The sequence below is a fragment of the Lepidochelys kempii genome, chromosome 18, assembly GCF_965140285.1.
Source record: "Lepidochelys kempii isolate rLepKem1 chromosome 18, rLepKem1.hap1, whole genome shotgun sequence".
NCBI classification, from domain to species: domain Eukaryota; kingdom Metazoa; phylum Chordata; order Testudines; family Cheloniidae; genus Lepidochelys; species Lepidochelys kempii.
The window spans coordinates 14,629,136-14,641,160 of NC_136397.1; positions in this window are offsets into that span (position 1 = coordinate 14,629,136).

Consider the following 12,025-nt stretch of genomic DNA (forward strand, 5'->3'; position numbering starts at 1 on the left):
TACCGTAGTGGGTGGGTAAGATTCTGTGGCCTGCGTTGTGCAGGAGGTCAGACTAGAGGATCATAATGGTCCCTTCTGACCTTAAAGTCTATGATTCTGTGATTCTAACACTGCAGGGTAAAAATTTCTACTTGTCTAATTCCTTACCTATGTCACAAATAACACCTTACGTTATTAATGCACAAAGCATTTTGTTTTACTATTTATACACTTTGTTTATTTTTATTTATTTGTGGACAAATAAACCCAGTTCCACTTTTGTTTGTGAACCGTCTAGTCATTGCAAACACTTTAGTGGAAGGTGTATTTAAAAAAACACAGTTTAATTAAAAAATAAATCATGAAAACAATTCTATTGGTTTTAGGTTCTCCGAAAAGGAAATTGTGGGACAAATTTGACTTGATGGTCTCCTTTTAAGAGGTGCATTTTCAGTATTCCCAAGCGAAAGGTCTGTTTGTAACCATACGATTTAGGGCTGTGAACTTATGAGTTCTCATAAATTAAGCAAGCTTGAACTTGATCAGTATTGAATGGAGCACCTCCAATGGCCACCTAGGGGGTGCAGGAAGTGGTCTGAATGGTTCAGTAGGTGGCACTCTGCCATCCGAGTCAGTATTGAACCAGTACCCCATCCTGGTGCAGAAGGTGGTGGATTTTGAGTTGAGACATTCAAATCCGGTCCTGACCGCCTGTGGTCATTAAAGATCCCATGACACTTTCCCCAAGAAAAGCAGTGTTAGTCCTTATGGCTTGGCTAAATTTGAAAGGGCCTGATTCTCATCTATGCTCAGGCATCTTTACACTGCAGAGCCTTCGTTTAACTAAGAATCATACTTCAAGTTGTGTAACTGTGTTGTGCCTACCTAAATGCAGTTTAAGTTAGAACACTTTCTCTCCTGTTAGTTTTCAGAGTAGCAGCCGTGTTAGTCTGTATCAGTAAAAAGAAAAGGAGGACTTGTGGCACCTTAGAGACTAACCAATTTATTAGAGCGTAAGCTTTCGTGAGCTACAGCTTCATCCGATGAAGTGAGCTGTAGCCCACGAAAGCTTATGCTCTAATAAATTGGTTAGTCTCTAAGGTGCCACAAGTCCTCCTTTTCTTTCTCCTGTTAGTGTGCTGTGCTCTTTTTAGTGATGACTGAAGTTCAGAAGCGCATAAGGGGATTCTTTTCTGTGCACATCATAGGCTTGTCTTTGCTGCAAAAAAGGAGGTTTTCACAGTGGGATAACTAACATTAGCTATCCCACTATAAAATCCTAGTGGAGACAAATCACTATAGCTTTTACTGCAAGGTAACTAGGTGAGTTTAGGAGTATAGTACATTTACATGACATGAAGGTAGTTATTCTAGCGGCCTAGTAGGACCTGGGAATTTAAAGATAAAGCACAAAATCCTTTAACACGCTGTATTGCAGGAAAGAAAAGGGAGAAACAAATGTTAAAAATATATAGGTAGCTGGCATTTTCAAAACCACTTTGTATTGACTTGACTCTTCCCCATTTAAGCCAATGGAAGTTTTCTATTCATTTCCGTGGCAGCATTGAGATGATTTGAAAATCCCACATACATACTTTTCCCCTTGTGTGCTTTTTATTTGAACAGGTGGTGGGTCAAGCCCTGAAGTTCCACACTCAGCTGAAGTCAGTGGGAGTTTTGCTTGAAGAAGGAATGAGTAGGGAGTGCAAGATTTTGCCCTGTGTAACAGCTCCAAGTTTAGCCAGGACTGCAGTGACAGCCGCCTGAGCTAATCCTTCTTTGTCTGGGAATCAATTCTTTGCAGCTGTTAAAGTCTCTTGTCCTGCCCCACATGCATTACACATCTCCATGCAGAAATTTTTGCTCAGAAAATTGTGGCATGGATACTAACACTCAGTACTGTGGCTATCTTTATTTTGGTATTTAAAAACACCAATTCCACTCTAAATCATTCTCATTTACACTGAGGCTTCTTTACACCATTCTGGCAGCGTAGACATCATTAAATTACGTTACACCTACTTTAAGGCTCTTTTATACTATCAGAAAGATGTCAATGGGGTCTTAATGTAATGCATATCTGACCCATGGAAGTTAATGTAGGCTGAAAAGGCCTTGTAACCCAGAAAGGGGTAGTTGTGTCACCTTCGGCTCACTGTTTAATTTGTATTGGAATGTTTTGCTTGTGAAAGATGTTGGATGAGGTCTGAGGTCTTTGGTTGGCCCCCAGAATAGATACAGCCAGGGCAGCAGCAGTGCCAGTTTCCCTGCAAACCTGACCTGGAGGTCCCACATGTGGCACTGAGCAGGTTTCTGTTGGACTCTCCTGTTGCTGCCAGTGAGGGTTCCACTGACCGTGTCTGCTAGAAGCCTACCACCTCATTTCACATAAGCCACCAAACAGCCATCAAGAGGTTAAAACTTTTAATATCTACCACTGACTAGAGATCAAACCTCCAAAGACCCATTGCTTGGGGGAGAGGGATAGCTCAGTGGTTTGAGCATTGGCTTGCTAAACCCAGGGTTGTGAGTTCAATCCTTGAGGGGGCCATTTAGGGATCTGGGGCAAAAATTGGGGATTGGCCCTGCTCTGAGCAGGGGGTTGGACTAGATGATCTCCTGAGGTCCCTTCCAACCCTGATATTCTATGATTCTAAGTCCCTATCGCTTACAAAGAGCCCGTTGGATTTACTGATGCTTAACCGTAGGGGTTGGGAAAGTCCCTCTTTCACCGCATGTGCGTTGTGCCCCAGGGGAAGTACAGCTGAGGCAACAGAGTGCTGCAGCACCATAGAGGGGAACCATGCCCCTGCGTGAACTTAAAAGCTCTTGCATGGAGATTCCAAAGGAGCCCGTAGCTACTGCTCCCTTGCTGCCTTGTGAACCAGTGTGAGGTTCTCCTGCAGAGAAGGAGGCCAAGTCATTGGTGACTCCCAAAAATAAGTTCATCAGGTGGGAGAATTCTACAGCGAAGACACCACCCAGCTGCCTGTGAACTCCACGGCTCAGTTAGCTGCTCTCCAGTGGAATAGGCAGGTCTCCCAATGTCCACACTGGGGATACCAGCTCCATGGAAGACTGGACAGTGAAAGGGAAGTAATAAGGCTTTAACTGGAAAAAAAAATAAAAGGTTAGACACTCACCAAGAGAGCAGAGAGAAAAGGCACTAGGCATTTGTTAGAAGATTCTCTTAATCTGTGTGATGGACACTACTAGTCCTTTTGCCTGCTGGAGAGAAGGAGGGGGGCAAAATCCCTACAGGAGTTGAAATTTGATCTGGCTTCCTCTGTCAGCGGAGATGAGGGGATCCCATTCAACTAACCCACCTGCCGGGGTGTGCAGCACAAGACGTATCAAAATGGCAAGAAGGATGTGTTAGTTCGTGGCTCTTTCTCTTGCAGGATGAGGTCAGGGCAGACCCACTGGAGAGGCCAACCTAGTACAAGCTACAAGGAAAAAACCCTTTCCTGATGTACTGGGCCAAATCCATCCCTGGTGTACCTTGGATAACTTCAGGAGTGTTACAGTGGGGATGTATCTGGCCCGCAGAGAGTGCAGTGGTGGATTTCAGGATGCACGAGTGACAAAATAGAGACAGCTAAGGAAATTATTCCACCCCTCCTCTTCCTAATAGACACTGCTTCTTGGCTGACATTTTAAAAAGTGACTAGGAATTTTGGGTGCTCAACTGGAAACACCTTAAAAGGGCCTGGTTTTCAGAGCAGGGGCACTCAGCAATGTGCGCATATCAGGCCCCTTTTAAGATATTGAAAGTTGGACAGCCAAAATCACTTGTCACTTTTTAAAATGTAGTACCTTATATGTAGAAGGCACTGTAATGCTTAGCACAGGATATGGAGTCAGCATGCCAGGCTTGTCCCCGGATTTTCAGTGGGACCTTGGACAATTCGTGCCTTTGTCACTTGGCCCAGAGCCTCAAAGGTGGATCTTTAGGTACCTAACCCCCAATGGGTAGAGGCCTGCAAATATCCGCTTTATATCCACGGACCACGTTTGTGGCTCGGATGTGGTTTCAAATTTTGTATCCATGCAGGGCTCTACCAATGGGAGTTAGGCAGCTATATACCTTTGATGCTTTGGGCCACTGAGATTAGGCTGTTGCAATGCATTCTACATGGGGCTAACCTTTACATCCATTCCAAAACTAAAATTGATGCAATATGCACCCCCTCACTTACCTTGTGGAGGGCCCATTATATCCCTGGTAAGTAAAGAAGTATTCTTTTCAAAGTGAGCAATTCAATGACATGTCCGAACTCATATACAGTCTGCACCAGACTGGAAAATTGAGCACAGGTCTCAAGGCCTGGTCTGGCTCCTTAATAACCACAAAACCCTCCCCCCTCTCAGTCTGAAAGGGTACTGCCCAGAAAGACCAAAGGTAAAGCAGTTGGCACCAGCCTGGAAGGGGGAATGCTGTACCAGTTCATGTGCGAAAAAGGACACTTTTCCATCAGGACTGTCTGAACCAGCATGCAGAAAATAAGCCCCTACTCCGTGGGAGAACTTAAGTTTCTTTCTCATGATAATGCACCATGCTGCCTCCATGGTGACACTTGTAAATGTCACTTTATTAATTATTACCTTCTTTCAAGACACCCTATTCTTAGTATCTGGCCTCTGAGCACGGATAGACTGCAAGAGAACACAGCAGCCAGATGAGGCCTCTTATTCTGTAGACAATATGGACTAACTTTTCCTCTCATTTACACTGGGTGCAACCATACTGGGCTACACAGATGTGATTAGCAGGGCTACGTGGATGTGATTAGTAGGCTCTCTCGCCCACTCCCGCAGGGATGCGGGGCTCCTTCATTGATTCACCCTGCAACCAGGACTCAGAAGCCTGCCCAAAGCTGCGGGATAAATTCTGCTGACTCACAATGGCAGGTGCAGCACGTTAACTTAAGTGATATAAGCAAGTATGGGGGTAGCCCTCGAGTCATGGGTGGGTTTAGAAACAGAAACAAGGTCTCCTAGGATACTTGCTCTTTGAGTCCCAAATAAAGTCAGGCCCCACAAGGGGGTTGAGTTTGCCCTTACATGTCACATATCCATGTCATATATTTTCAGCAAGGTGGACAAGCCACATGCTGCTACTGAGAAGAAAACCAGCTCCTGTGTCTTCAGCTCTTAAGTCAAAGACAACCCTATAGAGGGCTTTATCACTATCCCCTTGTGACCTGTTGTGCAAGTTTACTCGTTCTGAGGGATTGTCTCACAAACCTTGGATGTCCTTTTGATGCAGTTCCTGGCATATGAAGGTCTCCTGCTGTTTCTAACCAAAAGATACTCTTATCTCTGGATTAACAGCTGGGAAGGCCCAGGGTGTTCTGTTCCAGGGGGTCTTAGCCAGACAGATATTAATGCATATTTGAGCTAAGCACCCTTAATCTGTCCTGCTCTTTTTGTGTTCACTTGGCTGTGATTTGCAGATTGCTGGAGAACTGTTACGCATGTGGTGGTGATAGAAACGTTCAGTTCTAGCTTTTTGTTACAGATACAAGAAGGGTACAACTGCAGGGTAAGGGGAGCAGACAGATTGGAGGAAACACCAGGTTGCAAACAGTGAAAACAGGGTTCTGGAACATCTGGCCAGTCCATTCTGAAGATGGACACCTTCTCTGGGAGCAGATGGGACCTTGGAACCTCTTTCCAGATGACATTCCAGCTTCTACAGAATTGGTCTCAGGTGCACTTTACTTTTGTCACATTTAACTCTCCTGCATCCTCAAGGGCCGTGAAGATACTGAGTTATTTGCTAGAATCACTAATATTCACATCCAACCAGCTCCTAAGAGAGGGGTCTTTTTTGTTTGTTTTATTTTTAAATCCCTCTACATTTCAATTTTGAATGAAAAAAATGGAGGAAAGGGATAATTGACAAATTCCATTGCCCACTGCCTAAAACTGAATCTGCTTGAAGAGCTAGACTCTGCCTGGGCTGGGGAGTGGACCCTGTTGATTGAACAGGCCTTCTCCTGCTCTACCCATGGCCTAAGCCAAGATTTTTAAAAATTATTACTTCTTTCGGGTACCTCTATGTTTGGCTTTAGGCACCTTAAAAGGGCCTGCGAAGCACCTGTCTTGTGAGATTCAGGCCTCTTTAAGGTGTCTCATGTTGGGATCCCAAAATCACTTATGGTGTTTCCACCTCTGAGGCACAGCAAAATTGGCTGTGAGGTCAGGTCCCAACTTGGGGGGCTGGTCTGTGGGAGAGACTAGGTCCTAGGGCTGCAGGGAAGAGGCTCAGCTCTCGGAAAATGACATGAGGTTTGGAAAGATCTGGGACTGGGATTGGTCACCACTTCCCCATTAGCTGATATCTGCCCTTTGCACACCACATGCATGCAGAGCAGTACCCAGGTGCCAGCCAGGCAGCTGCGGTGCACTCCCGGCTGCGAAGCGTCCAGCCAGTAGTTAAGATCGTTGCATGTGCATGGAGCAAAAAACCTGGCAAATGACATTTTCTGTCAACCAGCAAGTCCCTGGAGAAGCGAGTCAAAACCCTGCCTGGTGGCAACCCTATCCCTCCTCACTTTTGAAAGCACTGGCCAAAATGCTGCTACATGATTTATAGAGGTCCTTTTGCCCTGCGGGAGTTACTCCATCAGCAGGAGGCTGGGAGACTGTATCTAAAATAAATCTCAGCACTTTGCCTTTTGGCTCCTGGTGTAAAGAGTCTGCAGCCCAGCAGCCGTGTAGCTTGTTTTAAGGGAGCCGGATCTCTCCTAGCCTCCCACCCCCCTTTGCCTGGGGACAGTTGTGGTGTTCCCAGGGGCAGCAAGGCTGAGCAGTGCCCGGAAGCATCTACGTGCTGCATGCAGGCTCTGCATGTGGGAATCTAGGGAGACAATCTGACAGGCGGAACAATGAGGGTCTGTATTGTACAGTGCTGGAGCCAGAGTAACCTAGTACTCTATTGAACAGAGGGAAAGAGACGTTATTAAAACAGCAGCATCCCCAGGAGGTAGAATTCCTGCCAAGGCTGCTCATAATGCAATCAGCAAGACCTCCTCAGCTAGAGGATGGGTCATTGTGATAGAGAAGGAAGTAAAAATGAGGGCGTGGGGATGGCGAATCCCAGGGGAACTCCTGCAGGCCAAACATAATCCCTGCTCTTTTCAGCCAGCCAGCCTCCTGCACGTCCCCGGTTCAGATCCCAACAGGGTCAACCCAGAACTTCAACCTTTGCCAAGCAAATAAACGAAGCTCCACACAAGCTCTTTTCAAGCGAGACTTTAAAGGAAGCCCCTGTCTAGTCTGCACAAACACTAAAGCATTTACGGCACCACTCTTAAGAGTTGGGATTTGCACTGATGTTCTGGATCACCATTTCCTTTTGCTCACCCCGGTTGCACAGGGCACCATCTGCCCGCTGGCTACTTTGCACTGGTATTGGTCATCTAGAGCCCTAAAGTTCTTTGCATAAAAGATGCTCATCAAAGATAATTAAAATAATCTTTTATACGGGTAGCCAGCCAGTTAAACTTGGGATGCATGGGCAACAGTCATAACCCCCTTTCTGGACTCCTAAATGGGTGTGCATTCCTGAGGCACTGGCCTAGATGCATAAACTGCTCCAGAGAAGGGCCCCTTCACAAGCACACGGTTTTAATCATCACCGCTGCATTTGCAATAACCTTAACAGCTAAGACAACCGTCCCTCCTTTATCCCCTGGGCATATAGCGCTGTCCCAGCCATTATTATATAGCACCATCACCAGTCTGTGCACAGGAGGCGGACCCCACTGTCATGGCCTGCACACAGAGTCATCTTGTTCGTGCACAAGGAGTCTGTAAGAATGTGAAATAGAGAAAATATTTTCTGGTCTTACTGACGCAAAATGATAGAGGAAACACAGGGAGCCACAGAAAGTCAATGATGCTCTTACAGGCTGCTTGGGAGCTGCCACAGAAGAGCGGCCACTAAAGCAAACATTGTGTCCCAGCCTAGCCCAGAGGAGTTTATTTCTAGTAATTGTGCTGTCAGTGACGCACCGACAGCTGCGCTCTGCACGGCCTGTGTACAATGCACTGCAGCACTGGGAGGAGAAAAGAACTGGTTTGGTGTCCTGCTCTCTCTGAGTTAGGAAAGAGCACCCCCTGCTGGCGAGATGCCTGACTCAAAAGCACATTTGCCTCCAGACACTGGAGTGCCTAGAGAAAGGCTGCGGCTTCAAGCTTTGAAAAGTATCTGTAAAAAAGTCCCTCTGCAAGTCATAACACTGCAGCGTGTGGGCGGTTTGTTTAATAGACGGTCTGACCATCATGGCAGAATACTGCTGCTGGAAAAGAAGCTGCATCTGCTCTCAGCAGCTAGGAAATACACAGGCAAGGCACACAAAAGATCTTGCTTGCTGCTGTTCTCCTTCTAGTACTTTGGTTGGTATTTTATGGTGAATGTGTCTTTACACACACACAGACACCCCCCAAGGACTCTATAATAATGCTCTCCCTTCATCTAACACTCTTGATCCAGCACTTTACAAACCTTCACTAAGCCTTTAATAAATTGCCTACCTTACAGAATGGGAAACCAAGGCACAGACGAGTTAGATGACTTGCCCTCCCTGAATCCTGGCCGCCTTCCCTTGCTCTAACCATCAGACAATATTCCTTCTTTGGAGCTGGGAACAGAACCAAGGAGACCTGACTTCCCATTTCTCTGCTCTAACCCCCCAGACAACTCGTCACGTCAAGGAGATCAGTAAGGGGGCCTGGTTCCATTTCACCTCTCCCCCTTGGTTAGCCAGCGGGCCAACTCACCAGCCAGTGCATCAAGCCCACTCAGTAGCCACACAATTTTAGTCCCTTTACTTCAGGGCTGGAGTTTTATTTCTTCCAAATAAAAGTTTAATCTAAATTCCACCTCTCAACCATGCCCTTGCCTCTGACCCAGGGTCTCCTGCAGGCACCGATCTCCTCACACCCCAGCCCAGCTACCTGACCACAAACGAGAGCCTCTTTATCTCCTTATCTCCCTGCCCTCAGATCCAGGCTGCTGGGATAAAGGGCAGCCTGAGCCACTCAGCTTCTACCACGTGACTCCAGGACTCATTCCCTTCCCCTGGGGAGCTGAGCTGAGCCGAGCCTGGCAAAGTGAGGCAGCTGAACCCCCAAATCTCTCAATGAGCCGGCTCACCCTGTGACCCTCCCTTCAGCACACAGCTTTGCTCCAGCCCCTCTCGAACATACCGCACTCCCTGCTCCATTGCTTTGCTACAGTGTGTTCCCCAAAATGCATGTCCACAAGGTGCTTATTCACCTCAGTCTCGGCACCAGGCTCGAACTCAACAATGGTGAATGACTCTCCGACCCAGTGTCATTCACACATGACACAGCTTGTTTTGCGGACGAGTTGATGCCTACAAAAGGGAGCCCTGATGAAGGAATAAATGAGGCCATGTCTGCTCTGCGCATTACACGGACATATTTTCCAAGGACATTTTCCCAAGAGCAATTCGTCAAGGGGGAGCCAATGCGTCCCAACGGAAGGAGCATTGTAAGGGCACGGGCCTGCCGGAGTCTGCAGCAGTGCCTACAGGAAAGCCTCGTGCTGCATTGCTACAGGATAACATGCCAGCTCTGCAGAGGTAGGACCTGGGATGAACTGTATCCATTTAAAACACACACACAGACAATTCTATCCACCGATTTGTTTAGGAATCAAAGGGATTCCTGAGATGTGTCACTTTTTTCCTCCTTTGTTCTGCATTTTCTCCTCCCCTTTTTATGAAACAGCCATTTTCAATTGTACTATTTGTGGGGGGGAAATGAAATCAAACCATCACGAAGAAGAGAGAGGAGCCTGGAATTCCAGATCTGCAAAGGACAACCTTAGCAGTTGACTGCGGAGAAACCAAGGCGAGCATTAAAAGAGACATTGATTTCTGAAATGATTAAGATGCTACTATGGGGAAGCGTCTCAGAGCTTCAATCCTTTCCATCAGTACTGCCTCTGCGAATGGCGGGGGAGGGGAGGAGACCTGGCTTTGGAAAAAACCTGCCAGTATTTTTAAGCATCCACGGTCAGTGATATGCGTTGAACAAGAATGGCCTTTCCAAAAGGGATTTAAAAACGTCTATGACTGACCGAGGAAGTGACATCTCTCCCGTGCGGCTGAGCTGTTACATAGGTTTTCAATAATCGATTTGGATTTATCAACTTACACATGTTTTGTTGAATCCTAATGTATTAGGCTGTTATCTCCGTTCAGCATGTCCGTGAGAGGCTCATGTGTGGCCCTAGTTACGGTTAGACATCAGTCTGGGGGACATCAAAGGGCTATTAGGATGTGGCTATCACTCCCTCCCACCTTGGCCAGTGCAGCACTGTTCCTTTACTCCATGTTTTCTCATACTATGGGGCCAATTCTGGACCCCGTTCTGACACATACTTACTGCCCCATCAACATATAGAGTCAGAAACTGAGGCGCAAGGGACCAGGGTAGAATTCCCCAAGTGCAGAAGCAGCATAAGGCAGCTGTAAGGGCCCTATGCTGCCCTCCCATGCAAGCCTTCGCGTAGAGGCATGTTAGAGGGAGTCATGGGGGCAGAAGGGGAAGTACTCCTAGCACTTAGTGCTACAGAGAACCCCGTCTGCAATATAGCCCATGGGCAGCTCTGGGGTGGCTGTTGTAATACTAATTTTACCCCAGAGTCATTTTGGCCCCTGCAACAACCCAGAATCCAGGCAGCATGAACTCATACTTGTCACCCATCCTCCTGCGTGATGCAGCACAGAAGCTAGCCCTTTATCAAGTCAGAAAGTTTCCCCTCCTTCCATTGGGAGACTATTCCATAGTCTAGTCGAATGTGTGTTTCAGATGGTACAGTGTTCTGCTGGAAGAGGTCATGGGCTGCCATCAAGCAGGTCTTTGATCTGTAGACAATCACTGGCCTGGTTAAAGATGATACATGTGCTGTGCATCATTTTTTCAGGCTGAATGGAAGGAGCCGTTAAATGCACCTTTATTTAGTGATAGCTGCGAACAACAGGAAGCCATCACCCAAAACAATGGGTCTTAGGATAAGTCCAATAAGAAGTTAAGCCATGTTGACTGAGGAGTTTCCCTGGGGCTGACTGTAAAATGCAGGCACTAGGGGATTGGTTGGCTGCAGTAGGTATCTGTATGTAACAGAGGCAGAAAACCAGCAAAGCAGGGGTGAGTATGGCCTTCAGAGGGAATTGAGAGACAGAGATGCTTTTGGGCACAGTACTTGATGGAAAAGCAGACTTGGATTTATAAGCAAGGAAACAGCCTGCTGCTCTTTGTTTCTACTATGTTCAGGGAAACAGGACTTTACATACACTCTTTTTAAATGAGCAGGATTGCACTAAAGAAATACCTGACTTGTATAATCCGTTTCTCCTCCTAATAGAAACAGTTTACCCCCATACATTGACAAACTGCTGGGCCCAAAAGGGGCAACGGCATAAACTGCTGTTTTGCCGCCCCATCTCCACATGATGTAGTTTCTTTTTCCGCTCCTCTCTTCTCCCTCCCCCCCCCAGGTCCAACGCCTTTTTGTTTTGTTTAATGGAGAGAAAAATCTCACTAACATATTATAATCTATTTAATTTTTCAAGTGATGGCACTTAACCAAGGAGGGGGCTGGTTCCAGGCAGTGGCCGTTAGGAATTCAGGGGAACAGAGAACACAGAGCTGGTTTGAGCACCAGCACTGGAATTCTCTTATTCAGTAGACAACATATTCTGTAGAAGACAAGTCTACAGATTTCACTTTAAATTCAGCTACACAATCTTGATTCGCTGGACTTGAATGAGTCTGAGACACAATAAAAGCCTAAGTTACTAAGCAACCATATACTATGGTGATGGCTTCTACAGAAATGCATAGAATAAATCAATAGATCAGTGGAGATTTTCCCCAAGCAGCATAGAGCTGCTTCCAGGAATTACAGCCTATGTTTTCAAAGACTAGTGATTTTGAGAGCCCAACTTGACACCTTAAAAAGGGCTTGCTTTTCAGAAGGAGGGTGGCTCAACACTTTCTGAAA